The sequence below is a fragment of the Paroedura picta genome, chromosome 1, assembly GCF_049243985.1.
Source record: "Paroedura picta isolate Pp20150507F chromosome 1, Ppicta_v3.0, whole genome shotgun sequence".
Lineage (NCBI taxonomy): Eukaryota > Metazoa > Chordata > Lepidosauria > Squamata > Gekkonidae > Paroedura > Paroedura picta.
In genome coordinates this window covers 72,782,997-72,805,060 of record NC_135369.1, presented here as the reverse complement: position 1 = coordinate 72,805,060, position 22,064 = coordinate 72,782,997, and the positions used below count along the sequence as shown (strand labels likewise).

The window sequence follows — 22,064 nt, the reverse complement described above, 5'->3', positions numbered from 1 at the left end:
CGGAGGAATCTACTACAGTGTAGGTAAGGTGTGCTTGGCTTAGTTAGTTCAACTGCATTGCTTTTCATTTGAATAACTCTGTGCTATTGTTGCTGTGTGCTTTCTCCTGTATTTAGTTTCGCCTTTTCCAGCGCTTTATGAAACCAACCACCTTTCTTTTCCTTCTCTCATTTTACAATAAAATTTTTTGTAAAGTCTTTTTTTTTGTTTAAATTACCACAATATATTTCTCTGTTTCTTATAATTGCTTCCCCACATACTAGACTGCACAGATGCTACCAGGTTGACTAAAAGTTATTTTGTTATTGCTCTAGTACTGTGCAGGAAGGCTATCTTCTCAGCAGGTCACTCTGCTGAGTGGCAGCTGGAGATCAGTATACTTTCCAGAGAAAGCCTTGGTCTATGGGAGTTTGCCAGCAAGGAAAGACACCATTTCCCATTCCTGTCCTAGCAGAAGTAACCTCACCAGAAGCGGGCACTGGAGGAGCTGGTTTTTTAATCAAACCATGTCATCACAGGAACCCTACTGAGTTCCCTCCCTGCCCAAACTCTCCCCTTCACAGGCACTTTCCTAAATCTCTATTTATTTTATTTTTAGGAGTTTCCCAGGCTGGACTGGCTACTTCTGGTATATAAAGCTGCAAATAACCATGATAAAATTATTGCGGGTGAATTGTCAAACTCTTACCAAAACAGTTGTTTGAACATATGAAAACATGAAGCTGCTTTATACCGGATAAAACCATTGGTCCATGAAGGTCAGTACTGCCTATGCAGACTGGCAGCAGCTCTCCAGGGGCTCAGGTGGCAATCTTTCTTATCACTGACCACCTGATCCTTTAACTGAGATGCCAGGAAGAGAACTTGAGACTTTCTGCATGCCAAGCAGATGCTCTGTCACTGAGCCGGAGTTTCTCCTCTGCTTATTATATTTATTACCTGACTTTTTCCCCATTGTAAATCTCAAAGCACTATGCACGGAGGTCTTCCCTCCAGACAATGAACAAACGCAGACCTAATTAGTTACATCAGTATTTGAGTACTTCAAGGCAGGTACTAACCATGGTATCACTGAATGAGAACCAAATATTGTAGGTAACACTAAGCCACAAAAAAAAATGAATATGCATGTCTTACACAATCTGTAAACTGCATTCCGCAGTATAAATAAAAGACTAAGGGATGTGGGCTCAGTCCATGATGGGGAGGCACCAATTGGCCCCTTGGCCCCAGACTGACAAGCGGAGGGGCCAATCAGAAGGTGCTTTGCCTCACAGGTTGTCTATTGTGGGGAGACAAAGGGAAAAGGTGTTTGTATTCAGAGTACCTTTATTGGCATTAAAAAAGGTGTTTGTGAACCACTTTGAGACTCCTTTGGGTAGTAAACAGCAGGGTACAAAAAGCTCTTCCTCTTCTAAGGAGCGGCTGTGAAAGAAGCACTTGGCCACATAACATTTTATCAACAGTAAAAAAATGGAGACAGAAGAAGCAGGGTAGACACCTGTGTACTGTGACTACCCCATGTGTATTAGGGCAGGGGGACAAAAAGGGAAATGATATTGAATGCAGAACTGGGAGGAAATGGTTGCCATGTAATTTCCCCCTAAGAAGAGTCTCCAGTCTGATTTCCCTTTCACATATCTGAGGACATGGCTCTGGAAAGCTCATCTGTAACTACTATGCCACAATTCCCAAAGGTCAGTCCTCTCCCATACTCAATGAACATTCCACAACACAGGTTCTTGACACCCACATCTCCACACCATGCCCTTATTTGTCACCATGCCACCACAACCTCCCACACAACACACATTCAACCCTATGCCCTTAAAGACTGGACAACTCCTCCCCTTCCTCTTCCCACTGCCAAGCTCTAGCGCCCATTGTATTCCTGGATACAACGGACTTTGCCTCTAGTATATTTATAATAACAATATGAAGTTAAATGTTGATGCATCTTCTAAAATATTATTAGTCCACCAGGTAGTATAAGGTATTCAAGAATCCAGCATGAAAATAATGTGAAAGTCCTTGAGATGTGCTAATTATTGTGTTGTCAGATGTGATTCTCCAACGGGCACCAGTTATACTGTTTCAAATAGCCTTTTTCAGGGAATATTTTATAATCTATAAATATTGTCCCATAATTTCAATATACTATGAGAGAGAGAGAGAGAGAGAGAGACCGACCGTATCATGCTTAAGAAACAGATGATGCTGAAGAAGCACGTTTTTTTCAGCAAGTCATCAGAAATTCAGCAGCTGCTTATGTACTAGTTTCCAAAGTGACTTAAGGGCACCCTCATGCATTACGTGCTGCATTTCTCTAGTGTTAATGTACATATGCAGCAGTGGCCAGGTCAACTTTTTCCAGGAACAGGCACAGTTGCCAAACCAGTCTAACCTAGTAGAAGGTGCTTAACAATATCCAGAATCTGCATCTCCAAAGACAGGTACATTCACAATCTTCACACCTAATCCATCAGGGGAGTGCAGAGAGTAACCCCACACAGGACAAGTTGTCCATCTATTCCCAATCATTGCTACTTTCAAACCACAGCACTTACCACTCACTCTTATCTAGTCCTTTGCTACCTCCAGGCCCTGCTTAAGTATTTCTACCACCTCCTTGGCTTTAGAGGAAAAGGAGGCCAAATCTCATCAGAACCCAAAGGCAAAGTCGCAAATTCAGCAGTACCAACAGGCTTGCTTCACTGGTGTTCTTGTTCCATCCAACTGCTGTAAAGAAAAAAATAGAACAGCAATGTAGTATGCATTAACTTCATTTTAACTGCTTTTGTGAGATTTTGGTGCTTGTTTTAAATCTTGTCCATTCTCCTAACATCTCTTATTTTAATATTTATTCATGAGAGTGGCAAGAACAATATTTTTTGCTATAAGACATTTGCTGCACATAAGTGCTCCTCCCAAAATCTGATCTCATTGCCCAGGAGAGCTGCTTCTTTCCCATTGCCTTGAAAATTTGTAAAATTGTGAGGGAGAAACAGGCCTAGGAACCTTAAAATCCCAGCCCAACTATTTTTCAATATTCTCAAATATTTCTGGAATTCTTCAGGAATCACCCATGTACCCAAATATACTGATAAAGTATTTTTCAGATACATATTTAGTCTGTAAATATCTGAATGCACATCCGTGCATGGTAGTTGTATCATGTAGACCAGGATGAAGAAACACTGGAATTTGAGGCTATATTGTTCGCTTTCACATACCCTAGCAATTAAACAGTCTGTGCCCCTTCACCTTCCCATGACTGATGGATAACATTTGCTTGTGTCAACAGGAGTACGAATGGCTAAATGCATCCTATGTGCATCCACTTGATGTGTTCCAGCTTGGCATACTCCCCAGACCTATTCTTACCCATGCCAAAATCGTGCTTTGCACAGCAGCAGCAAAATAACCTGGTATCTCATCCCCCCACCCTCAGAATTCTGACTTCTGGAAATGGCAGTGAGAATCACATGAGTGATAGCCTAGCTGGAAAGCTGGCAGGGGCACTGGAAGACAAACACTGCCTCCAGCAACAAAAACAAGATCATCAAGGAGGCAGAAGTGACATCTTTCACTCTGGGGTTATTTTTAAACTGTTTATCAAAGACAGTTGGTATTTGAGGCCAGAGGCTATTTGGGGCAGATGTTTTAGCAACTGTCTCTAGAGGTGAGCTGGCATTGGTCCACCCCCTTTGCTCTTCCTGACCACTGACCAATCAAGTATTGTGAGAGATTGGGATGTTACTTTCCTGCTGCTGTATTTATTTTTGTATATTTACACACGGAGACAGTGGGAAAGCAATGTCTGCATCCCAGGGCATTTTGCTGATGGGTAAACTCCCTTGGCCTTCGGTTAAACCTGAGGAAGTGGGGGCAGCACTGGAAGATGACTTGCTATTTACAAGAATGGATTTGGACATGTCAAAGAGAGACAGGCTGCCATCCTTGGCATCCTTGTCTAGGAATGAACCTCAGATTTGGGTTTACTTCTGATAAAGCAATCCTAAAATCAAGTGTAATCCATGCAAGAAAATCTTTCCAGGTAACCTTTACAAATTAAAGTCAATAGCCGAACTGGACCCATTTATGGAGAGCCATGGTATCATTCTATCATCAAATAATTTTAATTTTGAATCCCACTAAGGAGCTTAGAGCATTGTCCCATTTTAATCTTTAGTGAACAGGTACAGGAACACTGTCTTAGTAGGTAAGGCTGGTTGTGGAATGTCCAAGATGTTACCTGATAGCTTCACAGGAATATGAACTCAAGTCCCCCTCATCCACCATTCTTTCTATTCTCCCATACTGGCTGTATCAGCTGTAGGTGACATGGCTCATATGCCAGTCCTGTGGCTCAGTTAACCAGCCACAGAGCCAATGGTGAGGCATGCAGCTGTAGTTGAAATGCCACTCTCTATGGGGCAATCAAAGCAAAATTTGCAGCTCACAACCCAGAAGGATAAACTTATTCCATTCTTTTCTACTGCTTTTGGTGGCTGAACAGCTTTGTTTCTGCTGGACAGTCTCTGTAAGCTAAGCAGGTGAGATAGGAACATCTTCCTATCCCTAAACAACTGATTTCCACAATGACCTTTGCTCACTTTTCACTATGAATTGTATGACACAAAAAGTGCAGCTGTAAGGTTAACTGCGGTAATGTTAAAGGCAGCTTCTGAATTAGTGCAGGAACCTTCCTAAATTCTGTGAATGGGCAATAGGGTCCATCGTTTGAAGACATATTCCTATTTTGACTAGGCACAGAAGTTGGGACAAAATAAATATGATTTAAAAGTTCCTTGATCTGGTTTAAGACTGCCATGTGGAACACCAACGGATCACAGCAAAAGTACATGTGTGGAGAGAGATCTATATAACTATTTCCCATCACCATTTTCCCCAAAGAACTGCTATTCCCCCCACAGAGGAAACAGTTGTGGGGTAGTAGTAGATAAGGCAACTAAGATAAGGAAAGAAAGCAGGCAAAGGGAAACATCCCCGTCCCCAACACCACGGATCCAATCAAAACTGGAGATTCCTGCAACTGCTTTAAAGGTTATTTTTGAAAGTTGGCAGACCTAATCACTGACTTCCCGCTTCACATCTCTTTTGGTCCTGAAACAAACCATTGATTAGGTCTAACACAAGGTCCTCACTCAGACACATCTCCCTTTTTCTCTCTCAGCCATCCTGAAAAAGAGCCTTGCTAATTTAAAAGTCTACATTTTGAGCAATGATTTGCCACACAAATATTTCAATTTAAATAAGATGTTATAAAGTTATTGAATCCTGTGCTCATAGGACTGGTCGAAAATGTAGTCTGATACCTCCAGGGGCAAAGGGGTGTGGGTGGTTTTGTGGCCATGCAACACACTTGGCCATGGTAAGCATCACTGCCTCCCACTGAAGAATCTCTCATTCAAGGGGAAAAGCTGCCCCTGTTCTCATCCTCTCTGCCGTATCAGGCAGACCAAGGCATTTGGAGCTCCTATACTTGGCAGAGATTCCAGAGTCGTGATGGCCAGAACATCTCTCTCCAGACAGACAGCTGACTCCCTTCACTGCACTTTCTTTATGTTTCAGCCTTGGCAGCCGTGAGATCTCTGGGGGTAAAGCGGGGGAGGGGTGCAGGGAAGCTGTGCAGTGGCTTTTACTCAGATAAGAAGAGGAAGAGCGACGTGGTTGGCAGGGCTGGGATGCCAACCATCGCCAAGGCCTTCGTGGGGTAGGGGGCATGTACGTGCAGTCAGTAGCGTGTGCCGCTGTTGAATGACACACATCTCTTTCTCAGAATGAGTTCCTCTGGCAGGGCGAGGGAAAGTCAGCTGAACCGCCTGTGTGCTAGCCAGATCAGCTGGCGGGGAGTGAAGCAGACGGTGGTGACTGCTTATCCCCTGCCCTCCCTCCATCAGGACTGCACCTGGCCTTGATGCCTTTGTGCTTGGAAACCAACGAGAGGGGTGCGTGCCTCCCAGCACACTGGCCTTGGCCAGTCCCTCAATGCTCTCTTCCGCCTGCGTCTGTGCTGATGCCACATGCTTTGAATCGGCAAGTATCACTTCCAGTGGGAATCAGGGCTGTTGCCTCTCCCAGATATGTTTTTGGTTACTTGAACAAAGCTGTTCTCAAGTGATACTGGATCTTATTCACCAGTGTGGATGGGCCTCTGGGCTGCTCTTGGGAGGAAACCTTTGGAGTGACAAGTAGGGCGAGTTCTATTTGAAGAGCCCCTGAATTAAATAGGCCTGTGGCACTTCTATCCCCAACTGACCTTTCTCTATTCATTTATTTTTAACATTTCTGTGTCATTTTCCCACCCAATTCTGGCTCCCCAAGATGATGAACTTTAAAACATGAACACATTAAAATATTAAACTATTTCAGACGTTAAAAGGCATTTAAAACACAAAGTATTTAAAACAAAACATGGTATAAACATAAATACATACACAAAGGGAGAGGGGCTAATAAGAGTTAGTGAGGAAATGCCAAATAAAAAAAAAGTCTTCCTTTCTTGCCATAAGACAACAATAAAAGGAGATTGATTAATCTCCCCGGGGAGAAATTCTAAAGTTTTGGCATTACCACTGACTCTTTTGGGGCGTTGCCACCCATGTAGCCTCCTGCCCAGAACAGGTGATTCTGTCCTCAATGAATCATGCTATTACTGCTGAATTCAGTCTGGTTCCATATTGTCTGAAGGTCCTGAATTAAGGAATGGAAGAATATCTGATGAAAAGAGTTGGGTGGATGCAGCTGTGCTAAATCATATCCATGGACAACAGTGCTGCATATTACTATTCAAACCATGTGTAGAGGGGCTTCTGGTAGTAAGAACAACTAGCCAACAGACTGCCACAAAAAGGAAGGCATCACAGTCAGGGATAAAAATTGGGCACAAATTCTCCTTTCCACCCACCAGCCAGTCTACTCTTATCTGCTCCTGGTCTTCAGCGTTCCCTCCTTCCCTCTCCCTATTTCTTCTTTTCCCCATCGTGCCAGCCCCCAGTTCAAGATTTAAGTATCCCCAAATTTGGCCTGGTTAAGAATTAGATATATTGATGTCTGCATCGCAACCACCAGACTAACTGTGACACAAGCAAACTTCTAACAGTCAGAATGTAGGGTTCCACTACTCATGCTAAACGAAAGTTTAACTGCTCAACATCAGCACAGGAACCTGGCACCAGAGTACCTAGGGTGTGGCAGTCCAGGAACATGCCCTGGGTGCCACTTAAGGGGGGTACAGGAGGGAGTCACAGAGGTTGTGGCCTGTGCCTGCCACTGTCTGGGAACTGCCCCATGTGCTTAAGGCTCACTAGAGCTCTTGGGTGCCCCTGCCCATGCCCCCATGCCCATCCCTGATGCTTGCCACTGCTCAGAGGAGTTCATGAGGGTCACCCCCACTCACCCCCACAGCAACAGCAGCAGCCTCACAGTGGCTCACAATACCCAGCACTCCATGGCAACAACAGGGAAGGTTTAGGCAGGTGTTACCCTGTGGCAGCTATGCTGTGGGCATCAAATAAGCTAGATATGCCACTGTCGATCATTAAGCTTTGGTGGGTATATGGATATCTGCCTTCACCATCTGCCTGCACCATATCTGCCTGCACGATAGCCTAACTGAAATGCAAAATATCAGGAAAACTAGTTGTGCAACACAGTTTTGCCACTGTGCAGTGTTATTTTCAAAGCAGGGCAGGAATAGATGGGGACTCATATGGTAGAGTACATGTTTTGAATGCGAGGGCCCATGTCAACACTTAGTGTCTCCAGCTGAAGGAACTCAAGTAGCACTAAGAAAAGATCAGATGTCCAGATCCTTGAGATGTAAGCTCTGAAGGTTGAAGAAAACCTTTCTGCTGGTGAAAAAAAGAGGAGGAGGTTACCTATTCCCACCCAAAATAGCTATGGTGAGGATTGTGGGATTTGCAAGGACTAATGCCATGTGAGTCAGGACAAAAAAAAATGTAATCTGAGTAAGATTGAGCAACAAGGTGCCTGGATCCAACTCTATATATCCTTATGGGAAAGGAAGTCAAATTGGGAAAGATCAGAAGGACCAGATCCCTATGGCATTGCAGAGCTGCAGTGGGAATTTATGAGAGGAAAGAAAAGTAAGTGTGCTTAATAGTTTTTAATAGCGAACAGAGCAGAACTGGATTGCTCAGCTAAATTTGCTCCACTTGCTCCTTTCTTCAGATACTGTATTAACTGCAGGGATGCTCCACAAGCCTGAATTTGTCAGACATAAACTTCTCAGTGAATGCTTATTTCAGTTTGATTCAACACACATTAGTCCTGAATTAGAACTCTCCAGTTATTTATTTCAGACCTGGATTTCCTTCAGCCCTGGGTTTCCTACAGACTATTCAGCCAGTGCCTTGCTAGTGACCTAAAACAACCTCTGCTACTCCAGATCTCCCCTGTGCCATGAATGAATTGCACTTTGTATACAACATGATCCATGGCATTTGTTCTCTTTCAGGATGCCAGATTTTAATCCATATGATGCCAGGAGGAATGAATTTTGGTCATTTGGGAGGTTTGCAAAAAAATTAAGATACTCCCAAAATCATATGAGACACATGAGTGTTTATTTGGGTGTCAGACCACTTATTCATTCTGTAGACTTTAAAGAATAAGCATTTACCCTTTCTTTGGTTTATTCTGATTAAGAAAAGATTAGATGTCCAGATCCAGAGACTTTGGTTTATTCAGGAGAGGAGACGACTGAGCGGGGAATCTGATAACCATCTTCAAGTATTTAAAAGGGTGCCATATAGAGGATGGAGCAGAGTTGTTCTCTCTTGCCCCAAAGGGACAGACCAGAACCAATGGGATGAAATTAATTCAAAAGAAATTCCATCTAAACATCTGGAAGAAATTCCTGACAGAGCGGTTTCTCGGTGGAACAGGCTTCATCGGGAAGTGGTGGGTTCTGCATCTTTGGGAATTTTTAAACAGAGGCTAGATAGCCATCTGACGGAGAGGCTGATTCTGTGAAGGCTCAAGGGGGTGGCAGGTTACAGTGGATGAGCGATAGGGTTGGAAATGTCCTGCATAGTGTGGGGGTTTGGACTAGATGACTCAGGAGGTCCCTTCCAACTCTATGATTCTATGATTCTATGAAATGCAGCCTAAGACCCAGGCCTTTCAAGGTCTGCTAGAAACATTCACTACAGATTACCTAGGGCCATTCCGCACAATGACCAATGTTGCTAAATGTTTGCAGTATGTAGAAACACTATATTTAATTGTGGAATTTCATCATTCTGCACACCTTCAATTCTAGTGGAATATTGAAGTCCCAGTAGCGGTCTATTTATTCCCCACAGGTTTCCAGTCTCGCTGGAATCGCATCAAAGGAAGTGATATTTTTCTGCGCTTCTTCCCGCCCCTGGCCGTCAATCAAACAGAACAGCCAATGAACTGTTGTGTTCGTGCTCCTGAAAAGCCCCTTTCCCTTTAAAAACTTTTAAAACAAAACCCAAAAACACCAGTCACAATTAATATTTGTTCAATCATTGTCTCAGGGCCATTTCGCACGGGGATCTTTGTTGCAAATTGGTCACTGAATGAAAAATCGCCATTTAAAATAGTGGAATTCGTCGTTTTGCATACCTGGCTTTGTAGTGGAATCAGTTGCGTTTTTTAGCGTTTACCACAAGCTTCCGGTCTCGGCAGAAATCGCTAGAAAGGAAGCGCTATTGCCAAGCTCGTCCCGCCCCTGGCCGTCAAGCAGCCAATGGGCAGCCGTTAGCATGCTCCCAAACAGCCCCTTTCCCTTTAAGAAAGGTTTTTAAAAAAAAAAAACACACCCATTGTAACGAATCTGAGTAGATTCGTTGCAATGGAGAGACCCATCCAGCTGCCTGGGGTGTTTGAGCTGTCGTTTGTTTGATCGTTAACACGCTGGCTCCGTTTGATTGTTTGATCGTTAACACGCTGGCTCCGAGTGAAAAAAAAAAATCCCCCCCCTCTCACGGCCCGATTTTCGGCTGAATGGAATGTGTGAAACTGAAGGTCACTTAGTGACTGAAGGGGAGGGACTGAAGCCGGGGAAGCCTCTGTTTGAGCTGTCATTTGATCGTGGCCATGCTGCCTCCGAGTGGGAAAAAAAAATCCCCCCTCCCCCCCCCCCCCACGGGCGCGATTTTCAGCCGAAACAGTGTGAAAAATAAAGGGAAAATACATCAGCAAACGGGCTTCTGCGGGCTTCTTGTGCTTAGTGACTAAACTGCTCTGAGGAGGGACTGCAGCCTGGGAAGCCTCACTGGCTAAACGGAGGCTCGCCGGTGAGTTGATCTCCACTCGCTCGGGGGAAAAAAAATGGCGATCGCTTCGCCGGAAGTTTGGAGGACAGGCTCAGGAGGAGGGACTTTGAAGAACCCACAACAATGGTAACGCACAGGTCTTTATCACTATTGTTGCAGATTGGTTGCAGGAGTGTATCGCTATCCGGAGGGTGAATCCACTTTTCTGGATTCCCCTGAAAGCGCCACAACGAAGCGCTTTTTGCTGATTGGTTTCAGGATTGTTGCAGATTGTCTACGACGTCGTGGGTTATGGCAAATTAGTAGCGTTTCCAATTAGCAACCATTGTGCTATTTTGAAGCCGTGCGAAATGGCCCTCAGAATGACCATTTTTTGCTGGCGTAGGAGCTGGCGCTTAATCGTTTCCATGCTCTTCAAGTAAATCCCCCCCATGGGCGCGATTTGTGACCGAAATTACGGGCAGTGTTGAACAGGGGGCTGTATTGTGCTTGGAAACTTTAAAGACAATTGCAGAAGGGAGCTTTGTTTTACTGTTAAACACTTCTGTGGAGAGACTTCAGCCGGAGAAGCCTCACTTATTTGTTGCTTTCTCTGGTTTAAGGGGGGGAAATGGCGATTTTGTCTCTGGAAGCTCGGGGGTGAGAGCGAGGGAGGGACATTCTTTCTACTGCTATTTTGAGAATGCACATGTCTTTTGCTGATGTGTTTCAGCTTGTGCTCAGAAGTGTAGCAGTTTTTTCAGGCGGAATCCACTTTTCTGGATTTCCCCCTAAGCACTATAAAATTCCGATTGTTGCTGGAGTTCGTTGGGAGTTTTGTGGTTTGTTTACGATGTCATGCGGAACATTGAATTAATAGCGTTAACAACCGGTAAGACTTTGGCTACATTTAAGTCATGCGGAATGGCCCCTAGAATCACAGAGAATCACAGAGTTGCCTCCAGGGTCAACTAGTCCAACCCAATGTAGAATACAGGATGAGTCAACTCACCTACAGCAGCTAGATTACTTTGACATGATTCTCAAGACCAGCATAAAGCATCCCTCACAGCATTTCCCCACCCCACCCCAAAACTATTCTGGCAACATAAGGGGCTTAATTAGTGTCATGACAAGTCTTATCCCTATAATATATCAAGTAAGAATAGTCAAAAGTATTCCTGATCAGGTTCCAAGTGCCTTTCCTTAACTACTAAGTAACTAAACAAGAGTTTACATATGTTGATGTTTAGTGGGAAGAGCTTCTAAATTGGCTGTTTCCAGGGAGTCTGAGGTTCAGCATCTCCTTTGTTTTTCTAAAAATTAAACATGTCTGTGGCTCCTCCTCTCCAGAAGTATGTTGCTGTCATTTCTCATTGTCTTGAAACACCAAGGTTGCTTCCATAAAGGGGAGTGAGGTCCCATTGTGCTCTCATTGCAGAGGCATCCTCAATAGCAACAGAGACAGGATTCTCTGCGGTATCCTCTTGAACCCACCATTTCCCCCCACCATCAGCTATAGAGACACTACAGTGGTAGACTTACTACTATTTTTTTAAAGCCAGCCAAAAACCGATCAGGGGTGGGACGACGAATGACAGGTGCAGGGGGATCAGGAGATGCTGGATATGGACTGGGAGTTCCAAAATTCTGCACTTTCCCCTCCACATTGTGATGAAACCCACTTTCAGTACAAATTTTAGGAAACATTAAAGCAGATGAGAGGGAACAGGGATGCAGCAAACTCAAGGAAAACTTGGGAAGTAGACAATTGCACAATGTCATGTGGAAGCAAAAGGAGGTTGGGGCTCAGAGCAAAGGTTCCAGTGTGGAGCAACCCAAGACAATCATAACACTCCTCTCCCTTTTAGCATGAAGGCATTCATTGCACCTGTCTCTGTTGGGCTGAAAGGCCAAGCCCACTGTGGTGGTCAGAGATCTGGGAATAGATCTGTTCCCCCCCTCTTTTTAAATAGCAGCCATGTCAGAGCCATGGCATGAGGGGAGATCTCAATCCCTGGGGTTGTAGGGTTTTATGTGCTGTCTGTATAATCTCCTCCCTCCCAGAAAATGGTTGGTCTAAGGAGGAGGGTAACTCAGATTAGGAAAATAGCAGGGGACAGGAGGTTAATCCCTCCTCCCCTACACTGTGTCTTGGATCCAAATGAGATCACCAGCACAATTATCTGCTTTTTTAAAAACATGGAATATTTCAAATGGTGGAGCAGTGTTTCAGGAGACAGGAGCTGTCTGAGCTGAACTACACATTCTGTGGGAGAGCATGACTGGTTCTTCGAACATGGGAGTAATGTTTAAAATAGCAGTTCCAAGGTGTAAACTGCACGGAGCTTTTATTCCAACCCCAGATCGATTCAGTCCCTGCCCTCTACACAGAATGCGATTTCTGTTTGGATTTGGGGCGATTTTAAATTTCCTTCTGCAGCAAGAAGGATTGATCCAGAGTGACCCTACCTTTATTGTGCAATATCTCAGAGTGCTTTTAATCCTGAATATATTCAGAAAATCGCCTTGTTTTGAATCTGGGCTCTCCTCTGTGGTAGAGGACCCATGATTGGCTACAGGTGGTCATGTGACAAGGAGAAGCCTTAAAGGAGAAGCCCCTAATTTCTCTCAACTTCTGTCGGCCTTGGATTTTTTTTTGTGCCTTCTTCGTTCCCCACCCCACCTTCAAGAAAAGAAAGGATTTTTTCCTCCCTCCTCTGACTTCTTGGATCCTCTCCCCCCTTCAAGAAAACAAAGAAAGAGTCTCCATTTGCCTCCCCCCCCCTCTTCTGAGCCTCCCTAACCACGTGCAGAAGACTTTCCTCTTTCAATGGGGGGGGGGGGGGAGAGAGGAAGACTCGAGTTCAAAGCGATCTGAATTCAACAGGATTGACAATGGAATAAAGAAAGTAAGTGCAGACTCTGCCCTGGTTTGGACATGGGAATCTGAAACTATAAAGAAAAAGGACTCTAAATGGGGAAGTCTGAAAATATATCCTTTCAATTGTCCATTATATTATAATCCTCATAGACAATGCATGCAGGTTTCCTAGAAGACCTGCTCCTGTTTCTTTTCTATTTTTTTATTATAGAATTTATGTCATTGGGCAGTGCTATCTGCCCAGGGCCTGTGACTCTCGCTTAATAACGGCCCACAAATTACTCCCTAACAGAGCAGAAGTATTTCCTGGAGGAGGAGAAGGGAAGGAAGTCAGAGACATATTCTTCCAATGACTAAATATGTTGGTTTAAATGTCAGGAAAATACATTTTTGTCCTGCCATTGCAGAAGAAGCATCTACTTTGATAGACCAGTACTTTGATAGACCAGTATTTCTAACAGTAGAACTCATAACAATTGAATATTTAACATTTAATATTAAAACATTAAAATTTTACAGTTCACAATTGTATACTGTATACTGTATTGTGATTTGACACACACATCTGTGACACATACTTGGTGGTGTGAAGGGCCTCTGGACTCTGATTGGTGGTGGAATTGCTTCACTGGCCTCAACTGAAAGCGTGGTGAAAGAGCTCCATTTTGCAGGCCGTGTGGAATTGCTTTAGCTCTGGCAGGTCCCTGATCTCTTCTGAAAGCCAGAGACACAGAGAAAGCCCGGGCTCTGGTCAAGGCCAGGCAAGCCTTCCTGGGGCCAGGGATCACCAGCTTGTTGGTTCTTGCAGAGCACAATGCTCTTTGGGGGCATAGGTAGAGAGGCAGTCCCTCAGGCACTCAGGGCCCAGACCACATAGGACCTTGAAGGTGATTACCAGAATCTTAAGTATTCAACTGTTGGAGTGTGGGTCGGGTGTGGGTCCTCCAATGTGTTCCCTTAAGAACTCTGGCTGCCCCATTCTGGACCAGTTCAGATCAGGGCAGGCCTGCGTAGAGCAAGTTGCAGAAATCCAGCCTAGAGGTGACCATCGCCTGGATCACTGTGGCTAGGTGTTCTGCATCCAGGTAGGAAGCTAGTAGCTTAGCTTGGTGCAGGTGGAAGAACGCTAGTCTTGCTACTCTTGTGATCTTTTCCTCCATGGATAGGGAGATGTTGAAGATCATGCCCAGGTTCCTGGCTGAGTGTGCAACTGATAGCTGCACCCCATCCAGGTAGGGAAGTCATGCTTCCTCGCCTGGACCTTTCCTACCAAACCACACGACCTCCATCTTTGAAGTATTAAGCTTCAGATGGGCCTGCATGAGTCAGCCCGTCTCTGCTTCCAAACACCTGGCTAATGAGTTTGGGGGTGAGTCAGGATGGCCATCCACCATGAGGGAAAGCTGTGTGTCTTTGGTGTATTGATGACCTCCCAGTCCAAACCTCTGTACCAGCTGGGTGAGAGGGCACATAAAGATATTGACTAGGATCAGGGAGATAACTGCTTCTTATTGCACCTCATATGAGAGTTGCCAGCAATGTGATTGGTTCTCTCCAATTGTCCGTGACTAAGGAGCATGTGGTTGGCCTCATCAAGCTATTGTCCACTTCGGACAGCAAGAGTTGTCTAAACCTGTCTAGTCTATCCTTCAAAGGCAGCCAAGGGGCCTCTAGTTCCTTTTGTATGTCTAAAGTTGGTGGAAGGTCATGGTGGAGTGTCAAGAATTCATCCGATATGCATTGGACTGTGAAGTTCATACCACTATGCTTGTAAACTTTTTCTCCAGGAAACAATCCAGGTGGCACATCCTTATCCAGGTGTAACAGAGGAGAAAAAACATCCTGCAGGGTGCAAAGGTACAGGTCATTGTGACTCATGCTCTGGGAATCTCTGTGCAGTTGGCATGGCAGCCTACACTTCTCAACGTGTTTCTGTGACCTTTCCACTCATGACAGCAATGACATAATTGTCAACAGGAATAGCAGCATTTATTGAGTTGATGAAATGCATCTTACTATTGGTCTGGTTTGTTTGCTAGCTGGGATTTCCCCCTGCCTTTTGCACATGCTGCCAAATCATGCCAGGAAGGGCTATCTCTCCAGCAGCAACCAGTCACTGTATCACTATGACCCATTTGTACTGAAGAAGTGCTTCACAGCAGGTGAAATCAAGTCGAGTTCCACATATAGGGGATGAGGGAAAGTCTTTCACAAAGACCCTGTAAGTTGAAAAAGACAATAAGCAACATATAAAGGAGGGGGTCATCTTCTGTTGCAGGAGCAATCCTCATAAAACACGGTCCAAATACTGAAAGCATTCCCTTTTTTACCATCCCGTTTAAATAATAATCTCAATGCATTGCTTGATAGCTATTCTCCAAGTGGGAGAATACTAAGAATGGAGTTGATTTATTTTATTTATTAGTTTTACTGCTCCCTTGACGGCGGGCCAGCACTTGGAGAGACCAATCGGCAGGCGCGATGGTCTGTCCGGAGGAAGGGGCTAATCGGCACCCTTCCTCATCCCGGATAGAGCCCACCCTAACTCCTCCCCCCAAGCCCTTACGGCTTTATTTAGTCCACGGCGCCCATGGCGCCGCGGGCGGGGTTAAGATAGACTCCCTCTCCCTGCAAGCAGGTTCAGGATGGTTTACATCATAATTCATACATATATAATACATTGTACTAATAAAATTACAGTTAAACCAATGAATAAAACCTTGTAGTGCTCTGTTTTTCTGCCAATCACTCCAGTCATAATATGATTTTCTCCATTGTGATCATCTTTGAGTTTAGTGGTAGATTTTATTAGATATAGTAGTTTGTTCTGGCCTCAAACATAAGCCTGGTGGAAGAGCACCATTTTGCAGGCCCTGCAGAACTTGGTAGTTCCAGCAGGGACCAGATCTCAATTGGCAGCTCATTCTACCAGGTTGATGAACTTCTTTCAGATGAACTTCTTTCAGGCCAGATACCACCAACATGTTGGTATTTGAAGATTTTAAGACTCTTCTGGGGTCATACTGGGGAAGGTGGTCGCTGCTTAGATACACAGGGCCCAGACCACATATGGCCTTGAAGGTTAAAACCAGGTCCTCTTACTAGATCTGAAATTCAACTAGCAACCAACACAGCTGCTATAGGGCAGGTCATATGTCCACAGTGTTCTGCTAGAGACCCAAGCAGCTGCATTCTGTGCCAGCTGCAGTTTCCATGTCAAAGCTACAGGTAGATCGGTATAGATCAAGTTTCAGTTACAGTAATCTATCTTGGAGGTGACCATTGCATGAATGTGGTTAGGTTTTACAGAGTCAGGTAGAGGGCTAGTAGCTTCATCTGCCAAAGATGGAAAAATGTCTTGTATGCTATTTTCATGATTGGAGCCTCCATTGTAAGGGAGATATCAAAGATCACCCCCAAATTCCTGACAGAGTAGATGTCCAATTACAGCAGCTCAGTCTGATCCCCCTTCTATTATTTAGAGAAGTAGACAATGGTGGGCAGGGTAGACATTTAAAATCATTGCAAAAAGTGCAAACATCTCATGCCATGGCAGTTGTCAGCAGCTGAGCATACTGTAGACATCATTCTTCTGCTGATAATCCACTTGCTGAGAAACAATATTCTCCCAATTTCCAGGCCAGTTTCTGGAGCACCAGACCCAACAGTTGCTACCACAATGAGCAGGCCCCTACGACCTTTCCTACCTTCCCACTGGTTAGTGACAACCTGCCTGCTGTCTGGCCATGTCTGGGCTATCAGCTAGCTGACTGGCAATAGCCAGTGCAAAGAGCAAGCCCCACCCACAGATTGAATGGCCAGTGGCACCTCAGTCACTGCCCAGGTGATTTAAAGCAGTTTGCTCGCCATTCAGATGATGGGTAGCAGTCAGCTCAAGGCAGGGGAGTGACACCCAGGCAGGCCAATGCACTGGGCTGGCCCCTTCTGGGAGCTGGGGAATTCCAGCAGGAACAGTGCCAAATGCAATACAGACTTTACAAGAAAAGAGGGAGGTGGCCAAGGATGACATGCTAGCTTCTGTTTCAGGCAGTGGAGGAACAGAAACAAAAAAGAGAAGGGGTGACCCAGAACCCCCTCCCTTCCATACCCTGAATCCAGGAGGTGGGCAAGAAACCTGAGGTAAGGAGACCATAGTAGGGCCTATAACATGCAGTCCTCATTCCAAATTAATTACTGCATGATTGATAAAATACCAGGCCTACTACTGGATGTGTGTATGGCCTTACTAGAATACGTAACACGAGCCCCTCAAAATCCCAGTAGGATAGCTGTGCTTGTCTGTTCCACCTAAAACAAAAAGCAGTCAGAATTATCTGATAACATGGCCTAGGACCTACTTTATTTGAAGCATGAAGTATCTGATAAACTTGGCCTTAGCCCATAAGGGCCAGGGCTTTTTCAGTCTTGGGAGAGCTGAGGGCCCTGTCAGAGCTTTCATAGTTCCACAGGGCCTGCACAACAGAGGCCTTTACCAGGCATTCAGTTGAGGCTGGGTGGTAGAACATCAAATGCCCCCCCCTCTGAACACCCCCCCCCCGAGGCATGAGGTGGCATATGTAGTCCATTGCACTACACGAGGGCGTTGGTGAAGGTGGGTTGGGTGGGCTGTTTTTCTGTTGTTTTAAATTTTATTTTTCTTTTGGTGTACACCACCTCAAGCCAGCTGGCCAGGAGTGGTAGTTTTTAAGCCAGAGAGACAGATGGACGGACAGACAGACAGATCATAATCGAAATTAGTCAATTTGGACTAAATGTGACAACCAGCTGCAAATTAAAGAACAAATCCAAAAGTGCAGACCGCAATGGTTTGGCCATGTCTGCAGAATGACCACCAGCAGACTGCCTCTTAACCTCCTCTGGCAAGAACAACCAACTGAATGGAAGATCCAACGACTGGCGCCAAAGAAAACATGGCTTAAATAAATGGAGGAAGACCTTAGAAACCAGTGATTGACTAACCACATGGCCAAAACTACTGCCACCAATTGCCAAGAGTGGAAACATATTTTTTAAAAGGCAAAAAATCCAGCAGCACCTACTGCAGCATATTGGCTGAGAGGACAACCTGTGTCACCAATCGCCAGCTAAAGGATAAAAAGAAGTCTGGACGTGACATGAAGTTGCCTTACTCTGAATCAGACTCTTGGCCCATCCAAGTCAGTACTGTCTACTCAGACCATCAATCTCTCTCCAGGGCAGGCATTCCCAACCAGGGGTCCATGGACCCCTGGGAGTCTATGGGAGCTCCAGAGGGGGTACGCGACCTTTCCCCTCCTACCTTAATGGACTTGTCCACAAGCTAAGGAACTGGCTGCCTCTGCCCAGAGGGCTCAGTGGGTAGGCTGTGGGTATAAAAATCAAAAGGAGGGGGAGTCAGTTGTAGCATGGTATGGGGGATCCAGGCTGTCTTCTCAGCTTCATGAGGCAGAGCTTCTGTAGAAGTAGTAAAGGTGGGGGAAGAGAGTGAGAGAAGGCCAAAGGGTGCGGGTGGTGATACCACTTCCAGTGAAATGGCACTTATAGGGATGTGACCATCTGACATCACTTCCAGGGGTCCTCAAAGCCTAGAAATTTATTTCAGGGTCTCCTTCACAGTCAAAATGTTGAAAAAGGCTGCTCCAGGGTCTCAGACAGAAGTCTTTCACATTACCTGCTGCCTGGTCCTTCCTAACATGAGATGGAGGGAAATAAACATGGAACCTTCCACTCTTCCACTGAACTACAGCACCTCCCTGAATTTATGACACAATAAATCTTTAAGGAGCCAAGCTTCCTCCAAAAGTGGCCACAAATCTGTGTGACAGGATGTGAAACTGAGGCAAATCTCTAGAAATAGTGAGTAGTGCTTCATCTCACCACACCCTCAGCACCTTCACACTGTACAGTCAGTTGCCTCCCAGCATTATTCCATAGGGAGCAGGCCCAGTTCAAGAAGAAGTCGCAGCCCTTGAGCACAGCATGCACTTCATGCATTTATGAGGTGCATCCAATCCCTGAGATAAGCACTTTCTGTACTCCAAAACTTATTTGTTTATCCTGAGTAGCTACTATTATCATTCGGACTGTGTCCTAAGGCCACACAGTGCTTAATGCATTGTGAAATATACTCACCCTGAAGCTCTTCTGACACGGAAAAAAACTCTTTAGAGATGAAGGGTGTGCCTGTTATTGCCAGAAAGCATAGTCCATCGGGTGATTTTTCTGGTTGCTAAACCATGTGGGAGAGTGAAGTGTCTTTTCAGCTCATGAAATCAGGAGTGGGGAGAAACTAAGGCAAAGAGCACAGCCGCCTCAAGTGAAACTTTGGAGGAACAAAGTCTAGAGGTGATGGAGGCATCAAAGCTCAACTCAGAAGGGAAGGCTGTTCTGAAAACCGTCTGCTGGACTTTATGCCCTTGCAAATGGCCCATCATTTTCAGCCCAAGGGAGAAACAGAAAATATGAGCATTCTTCAGCCAACCAGAATAAACAACCTGTTCCCTTTTTTATGCCTTTAATAGCAGTAGAGGAAGTTTATTCCATAACATGGAAACAAACCAGAGCCTGGTCTAGACATGCAGCAGAAGGAGGAGGCAGAAAGAGTTGACACGGGAGAACGGCATGAACCACTTCTGTCTGCAGGTGGGGGGTGGAGGTGGGGGGACACACACACAATCATGAATGCTCCTTTATGTTCTTATAGAGAGAAAAGCAGCACACCAAGCAAAGGGTGGGGCCATGACCTTTCTCCCCAGAACAGTATTTTTAAAAATTTCCAGAGTTATTTACATGACTGAATATTCATCTGCAGAATGGAGGGGTGCAATCCAGATGGCCACATTCTGGCCATGCTACTAACCTTTTCCACACAAGTTATTGGCACTGAGCTGAAAAGCAAGTGCCCCCCCCCCCCGCTGCTTCCCATAGAACTGTAGTGCATTTGTGCACTTCGGGCTTCCCTGACTTTTCTCTGGTCTTTCCATCCTGCATCGCCACAAAGGTTTTTGAATGATGACAGCAAAGCCTAGCTGGCTACTGTTATGTAGTGCGTCCAGTCTCCAGGGGCCTCCTACACATCTCCTGCTATTACAAGTGATCTCCAGACTCTGGAGCCTTTGGATTTATTATTACTACTAGCAAGAAAGCCCTTTGCAAGCAGGAATGCAATGAGCGCTAGGACCCAGGGAACACCAGGAGGTCCAGATCTCTGTGTGTGTGTCTCTCTCTCCCTCTCGCTGTGTCTCGGTGTGCCTCGCAGCAGGAGGCATAGCAGGTAATTAGGGCTCGTTTGTAGGAGGGAAGGAGGGCTGGTGTGCAGTTTGGGGCAGCTCTCTCTGTCTGTCTCTCTCTGCCTCTGTCACAGCAGGGGCAGCTCTCTTTGTATCTCTGTCAGCAGCTTGGGGCAGCTCTCTCTGTGTCTCTCTCTGCCTCCCTTGCAGCAGGAGCGATAGGAGGGAATGAGAGCTCGTGTTCAGTTTGGCAGGGCTCTGTGTGTTTCTGTCTGTCTCTGGCGCGTCTGAGAGGAACGTGGCTAGTGCCCAGGGAGGGAAGGTGGGAGCTGTAGGGGCAGGGCTGATCAGAGTGCAGCCAGCATTGTTGGCTGCACCCTGATTGGCCCTATTCCAACTCGGACAGCCGGACATGTTCCACCTCCCAGGCTGTTTCACAAATATATAGAGGAACCATGGATTACTATTACTACTACTACTGTTTAAAATTGACATACTGTATATAAATTGCTAGTTTTTTTAATCCTAAAAAATCTTCTCCCCCCCCCCCCTCACCACCACACCATGGAAGGAAAATTCAGATAAACTGGTCTTCTGGAAACTCAGACCATTTCTGCACGGAGAGGTAAAATATGACTGGCCTCCTGGCAGATGCAGGATGGTAAATCTCATGTTTGCAGCCCTCCTCATAGGAGACCCCTCCCACATCTTCCCTCTACCCTGTCTTGGCTTTTTGCCTCCTAACAAGACTGCAAGGAAAAACAAGCCAAACTTCTCCACACACACACACACACACACACACTCACTCACTCACTCACTCACTCACTCACTCACTCACTCCTTGGATTGTCAATCACAGTAAGCCACCAGTCACAACAAATTATTGCATGTTTCCCCCTCCGTACAGTCTTATCCCTAGACACGTGATTTAGGGTGGTAAATCCAGTTCTGCTGTTCCCTGAAATCACTTGTTAAAAATGGCCAAATTTCAATTCGGCTACTGGACTGCCTCGAGATGCAGGCAACATCACGTGGAGGGGGCTCTATATGCAGCCAACATTCTAAGGCTGTCCAGGAATATATTCCTCATGTGAAAATGGTCTCAGTTTCTACTCAGTACCCTGCCTTGGCGGGCTGCAGCAACAATGAGGCTCCCAAAGGGAAGTGTTACTATGTGGAATAGTACTATGACTTAAAGGCCCAGGTGAAGCAGGGCCAACTTCAAATAGTCTCTGGCTCTCCATTCAACGCTCTACCTTTTTTCATTCAAGGAATGCAGAAGACAGCTGGGACTAATAGAACATTTCTGGATTTTAATTTTCTGCAGATTAATAATAATCCCTACTAAATTGTCTCCATTGCTCCCCAAATACCTGCAAGATCTGTAGTATGTGTGATTCAAAATTATTTTATTATTTTAAGCAGCTAGGTGTCTTGCCCCTCTTTGCATATTTAAACTCTGCCAATAATCAGATCCCTTTGTCCTCAGTATAGTTTATTTTTTTTAAACTTCCTTCTTTTTATTATAGAGTGGTTTCTTTCATCTTTGTTTACCATTTCCTCTTTTCTCCACCCTTTTGCCATTGGATTGTTTCAGAAACAGTTTTGCAAAAATGTAAAAACGTATCATAAATTGACAGTTGCCAGTTGTTTATATTGGCACTGCTTCTGTACTTTTAA

General features: G+C 45.2%; 1 long non-coding RNA gene across 1 annotated transcript in view; it reads right to left on the bottom strand.

The window, feature by feature from the left end:
- Positions 1-15,268: 15,268 nt before the first annotated feature.
- LOC143838583 (uncharacterized) overlaps positions 15,269-22,064 on the bottom strand; it is a 48,643-nt gene continuing 41,847 nt past the window's right edge. Inside the window, exon 3 of the long non-coding RNA XR_013231430.1 lies at positions 15,269-15,374. This is a non-coding gene — a long non-coding RNA (uncharacterized LOC143838583). The remainder of the gene's footprint in view (positions 15,375-22,064) is intronic.